Source organism: Dermacentor andersoni, chromosome 1 (genome assembly GCF_023375885.2).
Source record: "Dermacentor andersoni chromosome 1, qqDerAnde1_hic_scaffold, whole genome shotgun sequence".
Classification (NCBI taxonomy): Eukaryota; Metazoa; Arthropoda; class Arachnida; order Ixodida; family Ixodidae; genus Dermacentor; species Dermacentor andersoni.
This window is the reverse complement of record NC_092814.1, coordinates 76,974,868-77,000,179: the sequence shown is the minus strand read 5'-3', so window position 1 is coordinate 77,000,179 and position 25,312 is coordinate 76,974,868. Positions and strand designations below refer to the sequence as shown.

Genomic DNA, 25,312 nt, shown 5'->3' with positions numbered 1-25,312 from the left:
TTGTTCACGAACCCGGGTGGAGCGTGACTATTAGTAATCATTTCTGCTTCAGCAATGCCGGCGCGACCAAGACGCGGGCGTGTATCGCCCAGTAACTCGATCGATCGGTGCAATGGTGAAGCGGGAATGAACTCCGGTCATGTTCAATGCATCGTGCACATATTCAATTTCTCGGCACGCGTGAACTTCGGCTACTGCTAGCGCATACAACAGAAGTGGTTTCCATTCTTGAGCAGCGCACACACAAACGAAACACGAGAAAGAAGACAGGACAAGCGCTGGTCGAACAACTGAAAGTTTTTATATGAATAAAAGAATTATATACTGAGTAATTATTCAATTCATGTGGGTTACATATAAAAACCGTCATACACTCAGGAGTGATCAATGAACGAGCTCGCTTCGTTTGCCACTTGTTTATTTCGTTCGGCGCACCGCAGTAATCCATGTCTGTCGTCTGCTTTTTTCGTACCAATTTCTTGTGAATCGGCAGAATTTCACTGGTGCATCAACCCTTTCGTGTTTGCATTGCTGTCGTGAGAGTTTACAACACAATAATAATTTCCGGTCATCCGAAGAGGCACCGTCGCAAACAAGAGACGTTTCGCGCCCAGCGCGAACTGAATGCGGGCGCGATCGTGAAGGGAAGCGGCGGCGGAAACCTACACCCGTTGGAGGTGAAATCGTTCCGCCAGGGGAGAAACAAGCGCTGGCGTCTAGGATGAAACTTGGCGTGCGGACGTCCATATGGTGCCACTGACTAGCCACGTAATAATATTCTGCAGTTACCTAAAACGAAATAGTAGTCTGAGTGATATAAACATAATCTGGAAGTGGCCTCCCACACGGTACTTAGATACGCACACACTGCAGGGAAGAGTGTTGACCACTCTTCAAAAAAAAAAAAAAAAATAAAGAAGTATTGTGCTAAAGCGCTTCACTGAGCTCTGTACAATCATGCTATCGCCATATGTATAGTAAAGCACCACTTTTGTTTTTCAGGCCAGTCGCAGCATGACACCCCGAGAGAGGAACCAAGGTGCAGCGCCCAAGCAAGCAACATGGCGTTGCACCAAAAGTTGTTTCCATAATCAGGCGTCTTCAGGATTGAGTTTTAAAGCAAAAAGTCTATAATAAATTAATGTCGAGGCCACTTCGAGTTTTTTTTTCAGCTCCATTATGATTTTATATACAGGGTGTCTCACGTAACTTGAGTCAAGATTTCAAAAATGAAAGGCGCGTCGGAAGCGAATTGAACCGAACGCATACTATTCGCACTGGCCTATAGTAACTCAGGTAATACAGTCCAGCCCACATATAACGAACTTGATCGTCACGTGGCATTTGTTCGTTGTATCCAAAGTTCGTACTAAGTGAACCACCTATAATACGGGAAAAAAGAGCAAGCGAGACGAAAGTTTTGCTTATTTTATTTTTTGAAAAAAGTCCGTGATGCATGTCTGCTTCTTCAGAGCTGATCGCATCACTGCCGTTTCAAATTTTTCCAGCGCGGTAATATGTTCATCGCCAAGGCCTCTGCTGCACACGAGTTCCTTAAGCGACGCGATGTAACCGATCGCAGTTGAAGTGTTCACAGCAACCGGCGGTAGAGCAGCATCCTCGTCCTCGTCGCTCTCTGGGCAGTCAAGAAGGGCTCGCACTTCACGCACAATAGCTTCGTCAGTGCATGGCTCCGCAATGTCGGCGTCGTCATCAGCAGAAACGAAATCGTCCCAGGCAACGTCAGGTCCGGCCAGCTGCGTGTCAACGACGCGTTGCCACAAGTCCTCGTGCGACCGGCCTTCCGGTGGGTGATCTATGGCGTCCTCGGTGCCTGGGCCCATAAAACCGGCCTTGCGGAAGCAATTTTCTATGCACTCCGCAGTGAGTTCCATCCACGGCAGCAAGCAAGCTGATGCGAACTGGCATGGCAGCATCAATCGCGATCAACAAGCGTTGGATGACGCGCCGCCGGTAGCCCACCTTGAACGCATGAATGATGCCCATATCCAGCGGCTGAATTTTGCAGGTTGCATTGGGAAGCAAGAAGAGCACTGTCACCGCACTCAAGGAAGGCTGCACATGGTGCGCCGCACAGTTATCCAGCACGAGCAGGACCTTCCTGTTTTTTCGTGCCATGTCGCGGTCGAACTCGACAAGCCACTCGGCAAATAAGTCACGACTCATCCAGGCTTTTGTATTGTTCCTGTAGCGTACGGGCACGTAGCTTCCAAAGCATCGCGGCTTACGAGACTTGCCAATGACAAAAGGCAGCCGCCAGTCACTGCCGTCCATATTGACACACAGAAGAACGGTTATGCGCAACTTGCTGTTCGTTGCTGTTCGCGCGCGCGCTTTTTCGTTTTCATTTTTCAACGCGCGCTTTTTCTTTTTTTACTTTATTTTACCCGCAAAGGAGCGCCGGGGGACGCTTTGTGCGCTCTGCGTTCGCGTCGTGTCAGGGGAACACAAAGTGCGCGAAATTCGCCTGCCGCGGGTTCGCAGTCCAGCGAAACCGCACCAAACACCGCCGGCTCGGTCAACTACAGGGGCCCGACAGCTTCGCGTTCGCTCTAACCGAGTGTTGAGGCCACAACAGTTCGTTCTATGTGAGACACTGTGCCATTGCCCCAATATATATTTTGACGGTAGCACCGCCCTCGTTCGTACTAAGCGAGCGTTCGTTATATCTGCGGCTGTTATAAGTGGGCTGGACTGTATTTGTTTTACTCGTAACTCACTAATGAAGTTTATTTACTCAACTTTTTTAATTATTGGCTGAGGACCCCAAGTACGATACGCAGATTTGTAGAGCACCTTCAGAAATCACCGATCGAGTTATTTCCTGTACGATGCGTCACACGTAGTCCTTTTTTCAGGGTTGCAAAGGAAGCCCGCAAATTATGAAAAAAAAAAGCCACATGACGGAGCGGTTGCGAAGGGGTATTATTAATAAATTATGGAGTTTTACATGCCAAAACCACTTTCTGATTATGAGGCACGCCGTAGTGGAGGACTCCGGAAATTTCGACCACTTGGGGTTCTTTAACGGGCAGCTAAATCTAAGTACGCGGGTAACCAGCTGCATATTTATGTTATATTTGCTATTTTATAAGGATCATGTTACGCGCGGTAGAAAACTTAAACTTGACAGAAGTCCGCGTGGAAATGGAGGCCAGGAGTGATAAACAGTGGTCGAACAAGGAATATCGGCTTCAGTCAACATTTCTATAAAGAAAATTGTCTTCGTGAGGACGGCCACTGCCCTCACGAAGAGAAATAGCCCTTCAAAGCGTTGGCTTCAGCGATAGACCTGGTTCGCCCATTATTCATCACGATAAAAAAAAAAAACTGTCTTTACACATCAAATTTCTGTGCAGTGGAAGAGAAAAAAAAGTGAAGTAACAGAAAAACATAAACATAAAACAGACCTTTTTCTTTTCCTCAAAATGGATAATTGTTTTACACACACATTTTCTATAAAATAAAACAGAAAATATTATTAATGTAACAGAAAAATTAAGAACAGAAAACAGAACTTTTCTTGTAATACAATACAGATAACTGTCTTTAAGCACAAAATTTCTGTTGATGTAAAACAGGAAGAACTTGTTAAATATCAGAAAAAGCAAAAATAGAAAACAGCTTCACAGAAATTTTCTGGCAAGGCAGCTGCCAGAAAATTTCTATTTTTTTAAGGAAAGATCTTTACAGTGTAGAGCATCACAGGAATGCTGCTTCACTAAGTGGCGGTGGTCATTTAGCCGACCACATTCGCCGTTGCTCGCACAAGCCAGCATGCAAGACATCTTTAGAACAAACACTGGTGTTGCTTAAATTTAGCGCTCAGAAAACGCGGGAAAATTTTGAAACTTTTAGTATCTAATTATAATGAAAAACATAACTGCGTCAGTGCTCCTTCTGTGGTGCTCGGGAGAAAAGAACTTGACTATCTCAGGACAAACGTGCGTGTCGCGTCAGCTAAGTAGGGCCGCAAAGTTGCAAGATCGTACATAAGTGACGTGGAACTTTTGCCTTCATTTGGTTTTCGCCGTCTTTTATGATTGTGCCCTGGTTCGAGGAAATATCATTGAGCGGTCGGGTGCACTAGCAGCGCCCCCCCCCCCCCCCCCCTGCTTACATAAAGCCCTGTTTTCCGTGAATACAATTCAGTTGAAGTCCGGCGTTCTTGTTGTCTTTCTCTGCTCGTCCGTGTTTATTTGTGCGCTAGAACGATGTTTCATAATGCTTATCGTACACCTTCGGCTGGTAGCCTCCGTTCTTCGAATCATATTGGGCAGATCCGGCGTTCCTCCAACTCGGAGGCAGAGTACAACCACGCCAGCCGAATGCGTGACTCGCTCTCAGAGAAGGAAATTACTTTAGTAGAGGCGTGAGGCGCATGACTATAGCAAACGTCCGCTTTCGCCTATAGCCAAAGCCTCCGGTGCTGCAGGGAAAAACGGCGGAAGGCCCGGTGAGAAGAGCGTTCGTTGAAACGCCAGCATCCAGTGGCCTAGGTGATACGGTGGAACGTTAACAGCGGTGACGCTGTGCTGTGATAACGTGGCGGGAAACGCTCTCAATCTCGACGACTATTCCGACGACAGGGCTCGGAGCGCCTGAGAGCGCTCGACGCGAGAGGAGAGCGGACGAAAAGAACCGGCCGAACGCAAGGCGCTCCGCTTTCTCTCTCTCTCTCTCTTGCGACCTGTCGAAGACAACGCTGCTCACGAGAGCGGCCAGCCGAACATGCCATTAGAAATAGTTCATCACCGACGCCTGCGTCCGGCAGTGCGTCCTCGGCGACGCTCAGTTCATAGGGCTGCTTCGTTGCTGTCACCCAGGCCTGCGTTGCTATAGCTGTTCTGTGGCTCACTTCAATACCGAAGCCGCCGCCCCTTCACGAAAAACTGTTCCACAGCAACTCTACTTACCAGCTTCGCCGTAAAAATCAAATAAACAAAAGAGGAAGAGAGAAACGTGCTTATTTATTTATTTATTTATTTATTTATTTATTTATTTATTTATTGTACCCTCAAGGCTTTACAGCATTGCGAAGGGGATGGGCACAGAAAGAACACTTACAATATTGATAAGGAGCACTTTACGTAACACAATATCAGAAAAAGAACAGCAAAAAGAAATGAATGAATGATAATGGCATGTTGACATAAGGTACATGGAATGACATGGTGACACACAGGTCATTGCGCTATGCACGCATACACGCGCCAAAGAAAAAAGAAAGATGTAAGAACAAGATGAAAAATACATCAAAAGGACCTCTTAAGTTCCTCGCAGAATCTTTTTGGGTTAGTAATGCTGACGGTTGAGGCTGGTAGGTGCTTCCAGTCACGGTTAGTTTTGGGTAGAAATGAATGAGAATATGTTACCATGTTTCTTCGACGGATATGAACCTTGCAATGGTGATCAAGGCATGAAGATATGGAAGGAGCAGGCTGTATCCAGAACGATTTAAGTACGTGATTGTGATAATGGATGTTTTGAAAAACGCAGAGGCGAGATAACCTTCTGCGAATTACAAGGTTAGGGAGATTAAGGCTATTTTTCGTGGTAGTTACACTGGATGTCCGATGATAATTTGAAAGCATGAAATGTTCTGAGCAATTTTGAACTGCTGCGAGCTTGTTGATAAGTGTTACCTGGGCGGGGTCCCATACGGATGAAGCGTATTCCAGCACAGGACGAACGTAATTGATATATAGCTGTTACTATAATGGTGATGGTGCAAGGGAAAATTACGTTTTATGTAACCGAGCATACGATTGGACTTGGATGTTATATAATCAATGTGATCAGCCCATGACAAAGAGTTAGTGATGTGTACACCAATGTACTAATAAGTTCGAACAAATTCGACCTGAATTGCATTCAAAGAATACGTGTAGTTAGGAAAACGTGCGCGGTTACGGGAAACTCATTTTTTTACATTTGGAAATGTTAAGTTCCATTTTCCAGAGCTCACACCAAGCGTAATATTATTAAAGTCCGTTTGAAGGGATTGTTGAAGGGAAATGGATGAACTTATATTACTAGGTAAATCCTTTATATAAATTAAAGTGTTGGTGTTGCTCTGTGCGAGTAATGGGTCACTTGAAAGTCGTAGTGTGCGCTATATGTTGTTTCGCGCGTGTGCACAATGGTGAGTGCGGCGCAGCAGGTGCGAGGTGCGACGCCGGGAAAATGTGTCCCCATGGAAGGGAAACTCGCGCCCGAAGGTGCACGTGTTTCTCTACCTATTGTAAAGAAATGATCGTGGCTCAACCGTGTGCCGTTCAAAAGTTACAGGCTAATTGTAGCGTCCATCGTACTTGGTGAAACCGAAGCGAAAAATTTCGGTGCCATTTTTTATTTCACTTTCCTTTTTTAGAATAATAATATGTAAGTTGACTGCTATTTTTTGCTCACATCAATTATATGTTGTGGTAAAACGTAATATTTTACAATATTTTGCTGATGCTTAGAGCAAATCCAAGGAGGAGGGGCTGGGGTGACATTCCATCTCCAAACGGCTTGCACTGATAAATATGAAAATAGCAAAGTGATCACTAATATCAAAGTAGACGACATCTGCGGTTATTGGATCTAACTCAGCGTTGGTGATAAACACATCTAATAGACTAGCATTTAGCCGCGTCACTCGCGTCGGTTTGGTGATTACATTACTAAAATTGCTTGTTGTAAATCCTGAAGCGCCTTTCCGAAACCTGTGCGCATAAGTATGCTTATGTTGATATCGCCGCCAAGAACGACATCAGTTTCAGTAAAAGATACGAATTTACCTGGGTCACCGGAAGGTGGTCTGTATAGGGAACCACTGCTGGCCAGTAGGTGGTACGGCCGTTAGAATGTCGTACTAATAATATATGCAACCCGCCGTGGTTGCTCAGTGGCTATGGTGTTACACTGCTGAGCACAAGGTCGCGGGATCGAATCCCGGCTGCGGTGGCCGCATTTCGATGGGGGCGAAATGCGAAAACACCCGTGCACTTAGATTTAGGTGCACGTTAAAGAACCCCCAGGTGGTCAAAATTTCCGGAGTTCTCCACTACGGCGTGCCTCATAATCAGGAAGTGGTTTTGGCACGTAAAACCCCATAATTTAATTTTAATTTTTTAATAATATATGCAGGCGCCGTCCGATGACACAAAGACGCTACGAAAACGGCAAGGTATCTTTAACGATAACAGACGCGTACCCGTATCGACGCTTGATAACATCCGGCGCTTCCAGCTAAGCTCTGTTCGTAGCAATGCGCATTCCAAGGAGCGCATGCGCTCTACGTTTTACGGACCCTGTTTATACGGACCCTGTGCCGTCGTCGGACTTCGCTAAAAGGGGCCACGTGACCTAGCGGGAGAGTAAAAGAGCTCAAAAGGGGGAAAGGCGTTGGAGTGACCCCTTCCCCGTGTGAGAATGCTATCTTATACGCGAATCTTATACCGGTGTCACACGTACACTTCTGATCGCGATTGGGGCCGATCCAGATCGAGCTTGATTTGGATCGGGTGTTGCTACACTGTCATTTGCGATCGCGATCCTGCGGGATCCGGATCTGGGCGATCGCGATCCGAGAATCGCGATTAGCCCCTTAATCGCGATAGCAGACTGCGTCTGCGCCCTCTAGCGCAGGATTCTGAAAACGCTAATAACAAGAACTGAAGCTAGCTCAATAAAGAACGTTTAAACATCTTTTACCAGGAAGGATAGGCTGTAAAACTGAACTATTGTCCACATTTAACCGTATTTTGCAAGTCTGAATGTTTAGCTATACATAATAGATCGAGCCAGGTCGGCATCGAATTGATCGAAAATTGATTCCACCCTGCCGCGAAAGAAACAAATGTTATGCTGGCGGTTTAGTCTGAAACGTCTTAGCCTGAGCGTTCTTCACTGTTACTTGCTGTGTCATTCTCGAATTACTCGCCGTGGTAGCTTAGTGGCTATGGCGTCGCGCTGTTAAAGTCAAGGTCGCGGATTCGATCCAGGCCACGGAGGCCGCATTCCGTTGGGAGCGAAATGCAAAAACGCTCTTGTACTTAGATTTGGGCACACAGTAAAGAACTCCAGACGGTCAAAATTAATAAAATCCCCCCATTACAGCGTGCCTCATAATCAGATCGGGGTTTTGGCACGTAAAATGCTTATGAAAGTAAAAGAAATTCACGCAGATACTCCGCTGGAGTTATCAAAGTATGCGTAAGTGTTGTGCCACTTGCTTACCTACATGCAGCCCGGTGTCATTATCGATCTTATCAAACTTGATCCGACCAGCATAAACACTTATCAACCCTTATCCCTCGTTATCAACGTTATCGCAATTGATCCGATGCTTATCACCCCTTATCTGTCCTCATCAACCTTATCGGACTCGATCCGACCCTTATCAACCCTTATCGGTCCTTATCAACCTTAACAGAATTGTTTCGATCATTATAAGCCCTGATCGCTCTTTATCAACCGTGATTAGACCTTTATAACTTATCCCTCATACTCTTTATCATCCTTATCAACTCACTGACTGCTTATCTCTCAGTGTTGCGCGACGCGAAGTGCATGAGCCCTCAGAGATCGGTGGCATTTCGGTCGATGAAGGAACGCCCCAACTGAATGTGCATCCCGCGACCACCGAAACGCATCGGAGATGTGGCGTGTTTGGCATTGAATTTTCCTAATATAAGAATCTTCCTGATGCCTACAATACTCCAAATCAGCTGTACATGTGGGCCTAGAGATGGCCTTTATTCCACCATCACCAAATCTTTCAACAAAGCCTTCATAGAAACTGTTCTCCTTTGACATTTGTTTTGTAGCGCCGGTACAACACATTCATATGGTTCAGATATATTCACGTGCTGCAAGCGTGGGTGTTTAGTGCAGTGGGTAAGTTCCATCGCGTGCTTCCGCGATGGAACATTATTTTTTTCAGCACAAGAACAAGAAAAAATATCCGGCTTTGAGCGGGAATTTGGTGCTTTCTTTCATTTTTGGCTGCTGGCCTACACCCGCCATTCGTATGCTCGATGTCCGGCCATTAACGCACTGCCTGCTACGGTGAACTTTCAGATTCGCTATATCTGAATTAGGGAGGCGCTTTCATCCATCTCTTGATCTCCGAAGTTGCATGTTCCTCCTGTCTGTAAAGACATAGACAAGGAATCGCCGACTGTGCACATTTTACAGGAGCACCATGTGAAGAAAAGAAAGCTACCAATTAACTACTTTCATTTAAGCGTTTTCATCATACTGGGATCACATGTTATCCCACATATTGCTGACGTTTTGTGGCGTCGAGAGAATATTCAATTGAGGCAATTCCCGACTACTCTAGAATGTGGCCGCCTTCCATGAGAGGGCAGAGGTAAAGAGCTAAGTCACATTCGCACGGTGAAACTCAAACTGGGCGCCATGGGCCAGTCCTACAACTTCAGGAAGCCCGCAAAAGGGTACCGCGCCGCTTCACGCAAGCGTCGGCGTGTGTTTGGCTTGGGGCGTGGCCGGGAGAGTTCATTAGTTGTGGGCGCTGGCGGGAGCCGCGGACGTGTGCGCCGACGAGCCAATTCGAATCACTTTTTCGAGGCGCGCGCGAAAGGCGGCCCCGCCAAGTTATTAGAGAGGGACGATGAAGACCAGTGGCCAATTCAAAAGGCCGTCAGAGCCAAGAATGCGTCCGCGCGAGCGGCGCCGTCCTAACAGATGGGCCTCGGCGCGGCCAAATTGCGCACGCAACGCCTTGACGCGCCCAAGTGACGGAGGCGCACCAGAGGTCGCGACCGTCCCAGGAGCAAGCGGGCTCCGGGACGTCTTCATCTCGGCCGTCAAGCTTTGGCGCGAGGACCGCGCCAATAACTCAAAATCTTTACACGGACCACTCGGCTACCCATCCCGCCGGAGCCCCTCTCGTTCACAAAAGAAAACGATTCGGTGTTTTCGTTTCGCTGCCTGGTCGATTTGACCATGCCCAGATGCGTCATAATTAAGCGGTCCGTGTGGCAGGCCGACCACAAAAGGAGAGCATCATCTTCATTACGCACTTGATGTCGGCCCGAAGTGGCGCGTCACAAAAGGCCCCCAATAGAGACGCGCGGCGCCCGACTGCTGCTGTTCCGGCACACACGGCCGGGATAATGGCGCTGCTCGAGCGGCGCACACCAGAGACGTCACGCCGGCGCGGCTATAGGCTCCAAATTGACAGTGACGGATGGCGCTCGCCGGCAATTGAGCACCACCGTGGCCACGATCCCGGCTACCACTGCGCACAATGCACGCGCGCTTGTTTGTCTCGGCCGGACCGACGGCTGACCGGCACCCCGGCTGCTGGGCGCCTCTGGGCGCGCTCCGGTCCACCACCAGAAAGAGCCGCTGTCCGGAAAGGCGGCTTCTGTCCACCAGGAGGAGGTCACTACACGCACGCGCACCGTATTCTTTTAAAGGCGCCGTTTGTTGTCCTTCCTAACTATTACTGCTGACGGAAATTATCTAGAGAGAGAGACAGAGGGACAACACGGGCACATAGACGGTAGACGGGTGTAAATGACACTTTGTTAACTATAACACGGACCTGTAGTGTTCTGTTCACTTTCTCCTCCATATTACTTCAACGCCTATATGGGTGCAATTTACCGTAAATGCGACACAAGTAAATCTTATTATCCAGGCATACTTATAAATCGTTCTGAAGCGCGGTTGTTACGCGCCTATTCGGATCTAGGACCTGCTCTTTCGAGTATAGTTTTCGACTGTACAAGCAGATCGCGTATGCGCAAGAAACGTTCATATCTTCACTTGTCACCGCAATGGCGATTCGTCATGCTGACAAAGGCAGAAAACGGCTGAAAAAAGAGCAGGTCCGACGAAGTCGTCCTTCGGGCCTGTCAGTCGCTTGCCTTCGGCTGGATGTAACTTATTAGGCGCGTGAAAGGCGCCTCTTGCACGCAGCTTTTCAAGAACGAAAATAGCCGTGCGCTGCGCGCGTGCAACCTAGCCTCCGACATGCACATCACTCTGTCAACCCTTAAAGACCCCAGTCAGCGCCTTTGAGCCCTAGTCAGCATGCCAGGTTCAGGCGCCCAAACAGATGCGCGGGCGCCTTCCTTCTTTTGTGTCCTTCGGAGGGGCGGCCAACGACATGGTTTAAATCATTCTACGAGATTGACTGTCTCGCCAAATACCGATAGCTGCCGCTGTTACTAAAAGCGACGTGCTCGGGTTCCTTGCCGGATGACGCTGTTGGTGAACAATGTGTACGTGGTGAAAAAGATCCGTTATTTTTTAGTACAAAATTCGCGCACGCTTGGTGGATAGGTGATTGCGGGTGTGTACTTGCACACGGAACAAGGCTAGCAATCTAATGATGGCGGTAAAGGAACAACTGTACTCTGCCCTTTACGCAGGGTAATTGGAAATTATGTAACAGCCGCATGTGTCGAACTTTTTGCTGAGTTTCGGTGGTGGCATAAAAATGGTGCTTCCAGTTTGGGCATTGTGCGGTTAATGATTGAAATAATAGCAGATGGCGTAAGCGAGTGCGCTGAGTGAACTTTGTGAATGCGTGTTGTCAGTATGAAGCCGAGCGTCGGAAAACGTCAAAATATTATTTTCGAAACTATCCGATTGTTTTACGTCCCTGTGGGTATACAGGTGTCATGCAGGACGTCTGCTTAAGTTCTCTCAGTGGCCATTCATGGCATGGTGGAATAAGATGGTGCAGTCGTGTGCCATCGTTTACGAGTACATAATTTAAATTTCTCTCATAACGATCTTTCTCTCGCTGACCTTGCCTTTAAAAGGAGGAACAGTAGGCGCTGAGTTAATGGTCTTGCTTTCTTGTTCCCTGACTCGACAATGTGTGAACATCAGGGGTGGCTTGCACGAACATTTAATGATCAACAATAGTGGGCGCCATATAGCGAGGGTCAGTGAGGATACAGTCTTCCGTCAGCGAAGTTTTACAAATAGGGGCCCCGGTCCTTACGTAAGAGCGACTCATGACTCATGCGTGGGTTACTCCAAAGGTGAGAGAATTCACATAATAGTTTTGACAAACTCTTCAGGTTTTCCTTCTTTTTTTTTCGCAGGAAAACATCATATTTATTCCTAGTTTCAATTAAGAAGCTCGCCATTTAGTTCAGGCTTCTGTCAATACGGGGACAAGAGGACTGAGGAGGTCATCCCCTGTAAGGTCTTGTCAGGTTGGCGCATTGTGTTTGTTGAATGTGAACCTGCGACCAGCCTCAGCAGTGGTTCGTCGAGCGACTGCTTTTAGATGCAATTGGAAATGGTCTCGCGCGTCGTACGCAAATCTCGTCGCCTCGATCCCGCTGGCAATATCAAGCTGTCCGAACGATACAGGCAACCGATGCCTGCCAACTGCGCGGTGTCTGAGTGGCATGTTGCCAGGGTTCTCTGAATTCAGTTTAGTTTAGGCATCTCAAGCGTCATTTAGCGAGACACTTGCATTAAACTATATATACGTGCCTTTTTTGGACATCCATATGTTGAACATTTATTGCGTATACTGACCACTTTGTAATTTATTGCATAGTGTTTTACTGCATGTATTGTATTATATACAAGCTTTTCAATACCCTTTCTTCTGGTGTTTTGATGTACAGGCGTCACAAGTTCTCAGCTTTTCATAACGCAAGTTGGGCATGCTAGGCGGATCAAAATAATTTCTATAGCGTACGTCTCTTGTCGTTTTTGCTGGTGGTATACGCACAAAGCTTGCTTTATATGAACTTCCCATTTCTTTAATCGCATGTTTTGGTCTAACCAATACGACGAGCAATAATATTTTACACAACGTTTTACTCATTTCGTGCGTAATCATTTTAATGTTGTTATATATATCTTTGTGTGTGTGCGTGTGTGTGTGTGTGTGTAAAGCACTTTGTGCGATAGAGATCTGAAGTGAACGAGGAAATGTTTAGTCTTGAATTACAGCCAAATACGTGCTTTTGCTATTGATCTCGCTTTCGCGTACTCCTGCTGGTTGCAGCTTTCTAGCGGGTACTTCTTGATGAATAACGTGACTTAAATACCAACAGCCGAACTGGAATAGTCTCTTCATGCGACAAATAGGCTGATGTTACAGAATGTACGCTGTACAGGAATCTCGGATTTTCATTGTAAAAGAACCGTATTCTCGAGCCCATTCGCATTTATTTGCCAACTCATGTCTCTGATTCAATATGTTTAAATAAACTAACCAGATCATTGTCTCCTATGACTTATACTAATCTCTCTTAGTTTGCTTATTATTTTTATATCCGCTATTACCCATCCCCAGTGCAGTAGAGCGACGAGGGCGCAATGCTGACGAACACATATCCCTGCATTTCCTTGTGCCTTCTCTCCGTCCCCCGCTCTCTCATTCCTGTTATTTCGAAGAAGGGGTATCAGGATGCATAAATCTTCAGTCGAAAAGATCTACCTTGAACAGGCACCATGTTATGGCAATGGCGAGACTAAGTTATTGTTTTCTCTTTTCTGAGACGAGGCTTAGTGAAATGTGAACGCGTCATAAGGAGGTTGTGGGTTCGACTCTCACCAGCGGCAAGCTGTCTTTTGTTGTCCTTTCATTTTCTTTTTCCTTATATTACCTCCATATTCCAATAAAAGATCACAGTTAATTTTTCTTATGCCATCCTTGGCATCATGGAACACCATGTAAGTGTTCTCCGTGAACGGTCACACTGCGACGGTGCCATGCAGGTGTAAAGGACAAAGCTGACACCCCCTAACCGTTCGTTCTTTCATTCATTCATTCATTCATTCATTCATTCATTCATTCAGATAACTTTATTTAGTCCCCTGCGATTTGGTGGGGTGGGCCTGGGCCCCGCCTAGGTTTCAGCCAAGGGTTGTTGGCCCTTGGCAGCTTCCTCGGCTCGCTGGACGGCCCAGAGTTGGTGCTGTAGGTCCGAGCTGAGCAACGCAGACTCCCAGCGCGCGCGGACGCTGTCGCTGTTTGAGGCTGCATCACCCTGGATTGCAGCCGTACATTCCAATAGGATATGCTCCAGGGTGGCTCTAGAGTTGCAATGTCTGCACTTGTCCGTTGGGTATAAATCTGGGTATATTAGGTGCATAATAGCTGGACTCGGATAGGACCTGGTCTGTAACTGCCGCCATTCTACAGACTGGATTTTGCTTAATTTTGGGTGCGGAGGCGGGAATGTACGCCTCTGCAACCTATGGTGTGGTATAATTTCGTGAAATTTGGTCAGTCGATCTTCCCACTCCCACTCATCGGTAGTCGGTGAGGCGGAGCTAACCGAGGCTCGGTCCGTAAGACCTCGAGCCATGCGGTGCGCCACCTCATTGCTACCGTCTGGTAGTGTGTGAGCGGGTGTCCAGATGAGATCGAGACTTTTGTCGTGGTTATTAGCTAATTTTAGGAGTCGTAGTGCCTCTGGAGAGATTCGACCGTTGGCGAAGTTTCGTATGGCCGTCTGGGAATCACTGATGATTACGTCCGCTGGTGTTTGTGCTATGGCTAGCGCAATAGCTGTTTCCTCTGCGGTTTCTGCATGTGGCGTTTTGACTGTAGCGCTCGTCGTGCATTTTCCCTCGTAATTTATCACCACTGCTGTGTAGGCGCGCTTGTGTCTGTATCTAGCTGCGTCTACAAATGTGGTGTCCTTGCTGTTGCTGAATTTCTTCTGTATTCTTCTGTTGCGTGCTCTGCTTTCCCTTCTACCCTGATGGTGGGTAGGATGCATATTCTTGGGTATTGGAGTGATGGTTATCATGTCTCTGATGTGTCTGGGCATATCTACTTTGACGCTATGTTGGGTATGATACCTTATACCTAGGCGATCCAATATTTGCCTACCTGTTTTAGTTTTGGACAGGCGTTCGTATTGTGCTATTAGTTGTGCCTCGAGTATTGTTCATCCAGTGTATTGTGGAGACCTAGCTGCAGTAGTCTATCGTTGCTGGTGGTGATGGAGAGTCCGACTGCTTGCTTGTAGATTTTTCTGATTAAGCAGTCTAATTTGTATTTTTCTGACGAGTACCATCGTAGGTAGGGTGCCACGTATACTATTCTGCTTATTACGAACGCTTGGACTAGTTGAATCGCATTGCCTTCTTTCATTCCACTATGTTTGTTGGCTATTCGTTTAAGTAGCCGCATGACTTGAGATGTTACAGTGTCTAATTTGCGTATGGTCTCTCCATTGTAGCCGTTACTTTCAATGATGAGACCCAATACTCGGATCTTGTCAACCTTGAGTATGGGCGTACCTTCTGCCGTAGTTAGGTGAATTTCCGGATTGTTTCGCTCCTCGTAGTTGCGTGGTTTTCGGCCACGTCACGACGGTGCATAAATGAGGAGCTCAGATTTCTCTGCCGAACACGCCAGCCCGGTTCCTGCTAGGTATTGTTCAACTGCTTCTATGGCACGTTGTAATGTGTTTTCAACCTGTCCATCGTTGCCATCGCTCACCCAGAGGGTGATATCGTCAGCGTAGATGATATGCTTGAGGCCATAGATTTCCTGTAGCTTTGCTGGTAATCCAAGAAGAGCCAGGTTAAACAGCATCGGGGATATTACTGAACCTTGGGGCGTACCTGCGCTTCCGATCTGTAGTTCTTCGGAGTTAAGGTCTCCTATCTTAATGTGTGCCTTTGTTGGTAAGGAAGTCTCGTATATAACTGTATACTCGCTGGCCTAGGCCTAGCTCATTTATTCTGTTTAGTATTGTTTCGGGGGTAACACTGTCAAAAGCTTTCGTTAGGTCCAATCCTAGGATAGCTTTGGTGTTCCGACTTGTGTTATCTATAATTTGATGCTTAAGTTGGAGCATTGCATCCTGTGTCAGCAAATTTCTCCGGAAGCCCAACATTGTAGGGCGGAGAACGTCGTTATCCTCGAGATAGTTGGTCAGTCTCGTTAGGACAACGTGCTCCATGAGCTTGCCCACACAGGACGTGTGTGAAATGGGTGTCAGGTTCTCCAACTGTAGCCGCTTGCCTGGTTTAGGTATTAGAATAATCTGGGCCGTTTTCCATTGTTGTGGTATTGTACCGGATTTCCAGCATTCGTTCATATACTTGGTAAGTTGTTCTAGAGAGGCATCATCGAGATTTCGGATCGTCTTGTTTGTTAGTCCGTCCAGTCCCGGCGCGGATGTAGTGTTAAGCTTTTGTAGAGCTGCTCTCAATTCCGCCTCCCTAATCTCTTCGTCTAATTGTCTGTTTTTGGTGCCTGTGTAATCTGGGTGAATTGTTGGCTTAGCCCGAGATAAATACCTTGCGGCTATCTCATCGATAAAAGCTGCTTCAGTTTTGTCATATGCATGTAAGATTTTGTTTATGTTTTGTCTGTACGTGGCTTTACTTTCCTCAGGATTAAAAAGGTACCTGAGGAAGTTCCACGTTCTGGACAATCCTAATTGATTATCCATATTGCTGCATGTTGCTTCCCATTGTTGGTTACAGAGCTGTTGTGCGTATGCTTCTATATCTCTGTTAAGCCGGGCCAGCCTGCGTCGGCGCGTCCTGTTGTGTCTCTGAGTTTTCCATCTCCTCAAGAGACCTTCTTTAGCTTCCCACAGATGTAGGAGTTTACTGTCTACCTGTTCCATTTGCGCGTCCTGGGGGATCACTTGTGTGGCTGCGTTAACATCCTGCTTAAGCTGCGTGCTCCAGTCCACGATGTCTGTGATAGTATTATCATTTTTCTTGCGAATTTGTCTGAGTTTGTTCCAGTCTACAATTTTGAGTTGTTTGCCCTTAGATTTGCGTGGCCCTGCTTTAACAGTGGTTTCGAGGATGTTATGATCGCTGCCTAGATGCTGTTGGGTGTTAATCCATTTCGCATCCTTAATGTTCTTTGTAAAGATGAGATCTGGCGCAGGGTCCACACTAACACTAGACCCCCGCCTCGTAGGTGTTGACGGGTCTGTGATGAGGGTAAGGCCCTCTTGTTGTGCGTCTAGCCATAGGTGTCTACCTTTGGGGTTTTCAAATTTGTATCCCCAAGCCGCGTGTTGAGCATTGAACCTCCATGTTAACCTTAATGCTCTGCGAGAGCCGGGTAGAGGAGTTTTCTCCGGCTCTGATCGCGGCGTTAGGCTCAGCACGTCAGTCGCCGTGGCTGGTGAAACATGGCGACGGGGATGCTCTCGCTAGGCTTAGGCTTCCCGGTCGGCGTGGCAAGCTGTTTGAAATTATTTCTGGAAATGGCCCACCTGGTTGATTAGGTGCCCAGGTGATCCATGGGTCTTCCTGCTTCTTCTGAGATGTGAATTTCATAGTTCCAGTCGAAAAAACGCAGGAAATGATTCGAAGTTTACGGAGCTGACGTGAAACGCATCCGCTTTCCGTCGTCGTCTTCTTCTCCACCCCCTAACCAGCTCAAAAAATAATTTGCCCTTGAGTACATCTGAAGATGCCGCGGAAGTCGGCACCACATTTATACCAATGGCTCAGTGATGCCCGATCCTTCCCCCAGTAGACGCCTGCACTCTATCCCTTAAACCAGCAACTTCAGCGATGCTCAGTCATATATGGCGTCTATCACTGTTCGCTATACTGTGTGCTGCCTTCGATCACGCTTTCGACCAGCCAGCATATTGATGGGTGCTCTTCACCGAGTCTTTGGCAGTCATTTCCCCTTTGAAGTCGCCATAAGCAAGAAACCAGCTTGTTCGAGACATCAACTGTGTAAGCAGAGGCATGTAGGCTGCACCAGAACATAGTGCATCTGTGGTTACCCTCCCACTGCGATACAGTCGACGCTGACCGGGCTGCCCGAGTGGCGCACGGCGACTCATTGCAATTGGTGACTGCGCCTTTCTCCAAAACGGACTGCTCAGCCCTCGTAAGGCCGTCGCCGGCTGACCTCTGGTGCGATGCGCAGCGACAGTAAGGGCTTATAGTGCGAATATTGATCCAAAATGTGCTTTTCATATGCCGAGTAGCCTTAGAAGGCGTGACCGTACACGTGTACACCATATTTGTGTATGTTGCCGCATTTTTAGCGCAGGAAACATTGAACTTTCAATGGGGGAACTTGTACACAGGAACTACAGGAGAACAAAGGAAATTTGTCGTTTGCATGCCCTTTGTTTTCGGAATGAGAGGCGAACGCGAAAACCGCGATTGATCCACGTTTGTCCAGAACCAAAGTGTGGCAAGTTGGAATGGTCGCGCTCGTATCGAGAGCAGGATAATAAAAGTGCAAGCATGTCCGGCGCAGTTTCGTTGCTGAAATTTCAATTTTTCAGAGCTTCTCACTGATTTATTCATTTATTGGAATACCCTCAGGGCCGAAAAGGCATTACAGAGGGTGTGGGTAAATTGTGTTCACACAATTGTAATAACGGAAACAACATTGTTATATATGAAATGAAATAGAAAACTAATAATTAACTGAGCAGGTTATTCTAACGGAGGTCAGTAACAGAGGTCTTCAATGACAATACCGTAAGCAACACTATTGTACATGTATAACAGGAAGCGGAATGAACAAATAGCAGCGCAGGTTATTCTAAGAAGTGCTCAACGACGGCGGCCTTGAATAACAGTGCATCCTCAATGCTGGTGCTGGTGCTGGAAAGGTGGTTCCATTCTGAACTAGTCTTGGGTATTAATGAATCCTGAAACAGGTTAGTGTGGCAAAAAGAATGGCGACTATATACTGGTGATCAGTGCGGGATAACAAATATGATGGTTGTGATAAATGTTCGCGTTTCAATGACTGGTTCAACAAATTTTTTTATGAAAGAGACAAAGACGTGATATTTTTCTTCTTAAAAGCAAGTTAGGAAGGCCAAGATTACATTTCATCAGTGAAACACTGGCACTACGGGAATAGTCTGATAAAATAAAGCGAGCTGAACGATTCCGAACAGATTCTGTTGTATCTGCAAGGCTACGTAAGCCCGGATCCCAGACAGCAGACGCGTACTCGAGTTTAGATCTAATCTGCGTTTCATATAGTAATAAATTTAAATGGCTTGGTGCTTGAGAAAAATTCATCGAAGCGGAATCGCAGAAACCTGGCCGAAGTGACTCTCATGCAATGAGCAACATATTCACACAAGCGCAAGTCTTGAAAACACACAAGTGTAGTTCGTGTACGGAAGGAGCAGACTCGTTGCGCAGCCTGCGTCCTCACGCGGTGAAGCTGTAGTGAGCTTAACGATCCACGCATAAAAAGAAGACATGCCCATCACTTCTGACTTCTAAGTCACGATGAAAATTTATTTTGCCTATTAAAGCGTACTTTTGCATAGATGCTGTTGGTCACGGGCCGAATAATTTCTTTTAAGGGAGTGGTCTGTGGTCTAATGTCATTAAAGACGATTTAAGTCGGCGCCATGGTGTGTTATCGCAGCGTTATTAACGCATGCTGCATGCGTTATTATTGTGGTTGCTTGAGCGTTTCTTTTTCTTCCAATGGTCGCAATATTGTGTGATATTGTCGTTGTTCGCATTATTGCTTTGAGAGTCCCTTTGTAATGTCGCGGTGTTAGTTTGACTTCTATGTGACAACGTCGTTGTATGCGCATTATCTGTTACTCTGCTCTTTTTCCTACAAACCTATGTGAAAAATGTACACAAAGCTGCCTATAACTGCACCACCTGTTGAAGGGCCAAAGAGTAGCCGGTGCTGTATTTGTGCGCCAACATCTCCTTCTATGATGCCAATAATAACAAAGAAAGAAAAGGTCACGAAGGATGACGTCTAAGGAAATGCAGCCAACAAAATAAATTATATTATCTCTCTCGCACTAAAAGACGTTTCGCGTGCGCCAACGCAACGGGACGTTTTTGGCAGCTGATGTGATTTCTTAGTGGCCTTTGTTTTATGTCTACGTATGTGCGTGTGTTGTTTTCAGAAGCACCTTCAGGGGCGCATTATTTAACTTTGTGATGGGCACTGAATATACATATGTAAACTATAGCAATAAACATCACCTCTTAGAGCACTTTAGCTCGGTTTTTGATGACTATCTCAATCGTATAGCGCCACTTCATGAACATGTTATTAAACTAAATTATAAAAGAAACGCCGATGTACATTATTAGAACATCCTGTCTCCTGTGAAACTCTGGTACGAAAAGGGGTGCTTAAATAGCTTGCAAACTTTATTCTGGTTAATTAAAACAATTGGGGCTCTTTACTCGTTCCTATCCGTTGTCGTCGCACCTAAAAGCGGCGAATAAATGACGCAGTATATCTATTTAAATATGCTGTACAAGGAATAACGTATTTTATACCAATAGTTCCCGTACTCGCTACTGAATACGCGTGTAATACCAAATTTATTGCAGTCACTGCTATTTTTCTTTTAACATAACTATAATAAGCTTTTGTAGATAATTATGGTGTAATAAATAATAACGCGAAAAAACGTGAATACCAGGACGGGAAAGAGCGTCTTTCCTGTCCTAAATATTCACACTCTGTCCTGTTCTGGTCTTACTTCACATTCTTTCGCGTTCTATTACACCGCAATAAGCACGAAGCAACTAGCCGTACGTTACCTTTTGTAGCTCAGTATTTTATCTCTCATAAGTTTTCTTTTTCTGAGCATTTCTTGTGCAGCTTCTATTTCCCTTTGGCAATTGGCGTCGTCTTATCAGCAGTTACTTCTCGGCTTTCAAGTCTTTCTCTCAGCCCCCCCCCCCCCCTTTTTTTTTCTACTACACGTCAAAGAAGTTAGGGAGAGGATCGATTTCTGTCCGCTGTACGGAACTCCGCGTGACCCACCCTCCTTCGAGTGTGCACGGTAGCTCGCCTTTCAGCGTGGGCGCCTTCCGTCCGAAAAATCTGGAAGCCGTGCTTTCCTGCCCGGCGAATGCTCCGCAGCAACGAACGTGCGTGCGCTGCCTACCTACTCACGCCGACAGCCCGCTCTGTCATGTTTTTCCGGCTAACAAGCTCGTATATTCCCACGCAGCCACATGCGCAAGTGCGAAGCTTCAGCGCCTGCTAACTGGTCCGCGAGCAAGACGACAAAGAAAGACAGAAAAAAAAAGTGAGTGGGAGGGGAAGCTGAAGAGAGGCCTCTTCGCGCCACCCCCCGGACTCGTTGGAGAAATGAATGGCAGGGCTGTTCCAAAACGGGCCCCGCGTCTTTCTTACCGGGAATCGACATCGTAAGGACATGCGGTAGCAGTTGACGGAACACGCGATAGCAGTCGCGGGCGACTGACGTCGTGGGCCATCGCTGACGGGAAGTGCGGCTTTCCGCAGCAGCAGCAAGTATAGCGGCAACGCTTCTTCGACCGGCTGCGACCCATGCGTCGTTCCCGCTGCGGCGCAACCCTTCGTCTCGGCCGCCGGGAGGCCGCAATGCTTCATTTGGGAGGAAACAGCGCGGCGAAGGAGGCGTTGCGCAACTCGTGGGACTTGGCTGGCGCAGGCTTTCAAGTGATGTCTGGTTCACGAGAGAACCGAGATTTGTGTTCGGGGTGCTTACGCGGGTGCCCAGGAACGGCAAGTAACGTCCGTCTGTGAGAACGTCGTCGTTGTGAGAGGAAGTGCAATTCGCTGACATAACGACATCGTGCACTGTTGCAAACATATTTCTACTAGGACGCTAAAAAAAATTGCGCAGGAAGGTGCGACCACTTTTCTCGCTTAAAAAAAAAACGCAAGAAGCCTTATGTCCGGATACCGTTGTCTAAGTTTCATCATGGAATCAATATAGTTACAACACGTCTCCATCTCGCCGCATAAACCGAGGACATATATCCTGTGCTTACACAAACAGGAACAGCTAGAGGGGAAACGCCAAATCTTCGGTGCTCGATAGCTGACGAAATAAGCTTTATTATCGCATTGCGCACCTCGTTTGTTGTTTATCGATTGCGACAAAAATGCTAAGTGTGGCTACTACAAGCCCGCTATCCCAAAAAACTAAAACAGCGCATAGCGAGATCAAGCTGCGAGATATATATACAGGGTGTCCCAGTTAACTTCAGCCAGAGTTTAAAAATATGCTAATGCCACGTAGCTGGACAGAACTAAGGTGATGTTATTTGCAGTCGCTTGGAGGTACTCAAATATATTTTTTCATTTCGCCTAATTACCTAATTAGTCCGAATTAATTAATCACCTTCTCAAATATAGTTAGATGAAAAGTGCCAATGAGAAAATTGTAGAGCAGTATGAAAAACTCCTGATAGAGCTTTCTGTTGCTCAATACGTGCTACATAAAAGTGTTTTTCCGAGCGTAAAAAAGCCCGCAAATGTACGCAAAATTGCCGCGCGACTGGCCGCTCGAGGCACTTGGCGTGTATTCGCGGGTTTCTTTCACGCTCGGAAAAACACTTTTATGTAGCCCGTATTGAGCAACAGAAAGCTGCATCGGGAGTTTCTAATGTTGCGCTATAATTTTCTCATTGACACTTTCCAACTAATTATAACATTTGATAAGTTGAATAATTCATTAAGACTGGTTATGTAATTAGATGGAAGTAAAAAATATTTGAGTATCTCCAACCGACAGCAAACAACATTAATTGGTTCTGTCCAGCTATGGGGCATTCACATATTTTTAAACTCTAGCTAAAGTTAGCTGGAACACCCTGTATATGCATTCCGTAAACCGTACGTGTTAGGGCAACTACAAAACGGATATGCGATTTGTGACCACCGAAAAATGGTACTTATACTAAGTTTTCATGACCAAAGTAACGATGTTATTGAATGGGATCGAAGAGCGCCTGAGGCGGTACGAATTGCAGACGACAGACAGATCGTTCTATACACTTCGTCTCGTCTTTCACGCTGTTCGATCGCCTTCAATATGCACCAAACAGCCCGGTTAAGCATGCTCCTGCAGCAAGTTTTAGAATGAGTCTTGTCCGCCGCGGTGGTTCAGTCGCGTTCTGCTGCTGAGCACTAAGTCGAGGGTTCGATTCCCCGTCGCGGCGGCCGCATTTCAATTGGGGGCAAAATGCATAAACGCTCGCGTAATTAGATTTCGGTGCACGCGAAAGAACTCCAGGTGGTCAAACTTAATCCAGAACCTTCCACCACGTCGTCCCTCATAACCCACTGAGCAGTTTCGGGGCGTTAAACACCGTAAATTTTTGAACTCTCACTTGTAGAGTTCGTCAGTTCGAAGTGCTCTTATAGGTGAAATTTACCAAATCGCGATACCAATGTCTGCTCTGGAGTTCACGTGTTGTAAACTTAACGCCTCATTTTTTAGTGGTACGAGCATCGAGTGACACTTTTGTTTCTGGCGCAGCACTTCCGGTTCACCTCCTGAGACGACTGGGGACGACATTCAAGATAAATCAGAAAACAAAAATAGAGAAAATAGTACAGTACAAGATTCATGTGTTTTATTATATAATCGCAATTTTTATTATATGATATCAGAGAATAAGTCTGCTTACAAGTTGAGTTACCGAAGTGTCTGGAGTAATCGGAATTAGTTTAAAATCACTGATTACCACACACCAAAGCACATAATTGTAGACTTTAGAGACCCGCCAGGCGAGCACGACTTTGGCTAAATTCCTGGCAACCCGGAAGTAGAAAGCAAAAGTAATGACGTCAGTAATGACGGCACATACAAGAAGGTGGCATGATATTTAACCAGCTAATTAATGGAAAACAGTTGCCTCCGAGTTCGGTCCGTACGTTGCGTTCGCCTAAAGTTAATCTAAAGAACACTAACGCCGAGGTGCGAGTGCCACTAAGAGACACCTAAGTCAGAGATTCGGGTCGCCTACCATTTTTCTATCGGGGGTATCATTTTTAGGTTTTCAGGAGTTTTTAAAAATTGTAGAAAACATACCTGTAGTCTTTGAGCTGGATTATTCAGAGAGGCGGATAATACTTGTACGAGAAATCGAAACACATGTTTAACTAATTAAAAATATTTACTGGTTAACTTGTTAAATATGTACTTTACGACACATATTGCAATTTACGAATTGTAGCCGGAGAGTTTTCAAGGCGTATCCACGAGAAATAAATTTCCAGAATGACTCCAGTATATGGAGGTGTGCGCCATCGAACTCGGCGTAAAAATGCACTGTTGTTTCACTTACTTTTATAACAAAACGCTCTTTTATGGGCGTTCATCGAATTTTCGAATATTCTAAACTAACCAAATATTTCGAAACGAACGAATGTTAAAGTCTGGTTACCGTTCTCTGTCTGCTAAACAAAGTATCGCAAATCATCAGGATTAAGACAATGACAAAATTTTAGGAGCAACGGAGAAATAAAGCGGGTATAATCCAAGCTTTGTTTCCAGTTTTGCAGAGGAAGTCTGCATGAGAACTTGCGATTTTCGCTTTTAGTCTGCCATGTAGTTTTTCGGGCAGTTTTGTCATGTAGCAGTTTTATGTTTTATGCTAAGACCTATGGTGTTTTCCTTGCAACGGGCCCTTTTACTCGTCTACGCTATTCGATCAGCAGCATTTTTTTCCCGAATGGTCACAATGTTTTGAGCTTTCGAAAGCTTACAATGAAGATGTGTCCCCAATAGATAAATAAACCATTCCTAAAAGCTACCATTGACATGAAATTTGAATGATATGTCAAAAAAAAGAAAAAGCCAGAATATGCCTATTTCACACAGCGGTGGCTAGTTTTTTATACTGAAGTAACTGTGGCAATGCCAGCTGTCTGCGCGAATTCTCGGTGGAACGCGCCTGCATATACTGCGAGGTCTACTTTCAGCCATTTTGGGGGGCGCGCTGGGCACCCTCTGGAAGCACCAGGCAGGGCCGTGACCAGGCTGGCGCAGCTGTAAGCGATGCTGCCGAGGGGCAGTGGAGAGGTCACAGGGGAAGCCGAGAAGTTGACAGCGAGCTCCGAAGGCGCGACTTCCGTCACACCGGCGCTGCTCATCGCTCAGGGCGCCACTTCCTGCGTCCCGCTAGCTACGGCATGCATGGCCAATTAGAAGCTGATCTGGCTCGGACCACTGTTTCAACCGTGGAACCAACAAATGCTCCAGTTATTTTTGCGACTTCTGCGCGACCGCTGGGAGGGCGCCTGCTCTTCCGAGCCATGCACTCGCGGGGGCACGGTTTCGTCCCCATCTGGGGTGCTCCACGAAAGGAAGCTCGGCTGCGCGCGCGTCTGCCGGGGAGGTGTCGAAGCCGCGCGCATTCTCGCGGCGACCCGCGATAAGCGTCGCCAAGATCGTCGCTCGGCCGGGGAAGACCGTAGCCGAGATGCGTATCGCGCCGTCTTCCAGAGCTCCGTTCGGGCGGGAAGGCGCGGTCCGCGAAGCCAATTAGGGAGAAGCGCTTCACTAAGCAGTCGGCGCCGGCATGTGAGGGGGGGGGGGGG

At 46.7% G+C, this 25,312-nt stretch overlaps 1 pseudogene; it reads right to left on the bottom strand.

Moving 5' to 3' along the window:
• Nucleotides 1–1,424: 1,424 nt before the first annotated feature.
• LOC140217100 (tigger transposable element-derived protein 6-like) lies at nt 1,425–24,865 on the bottom strand (annotated as a pseudogene).
• Between the last annotated feature and the right edge of the window lie 447 nt (nt 24,866–25,312).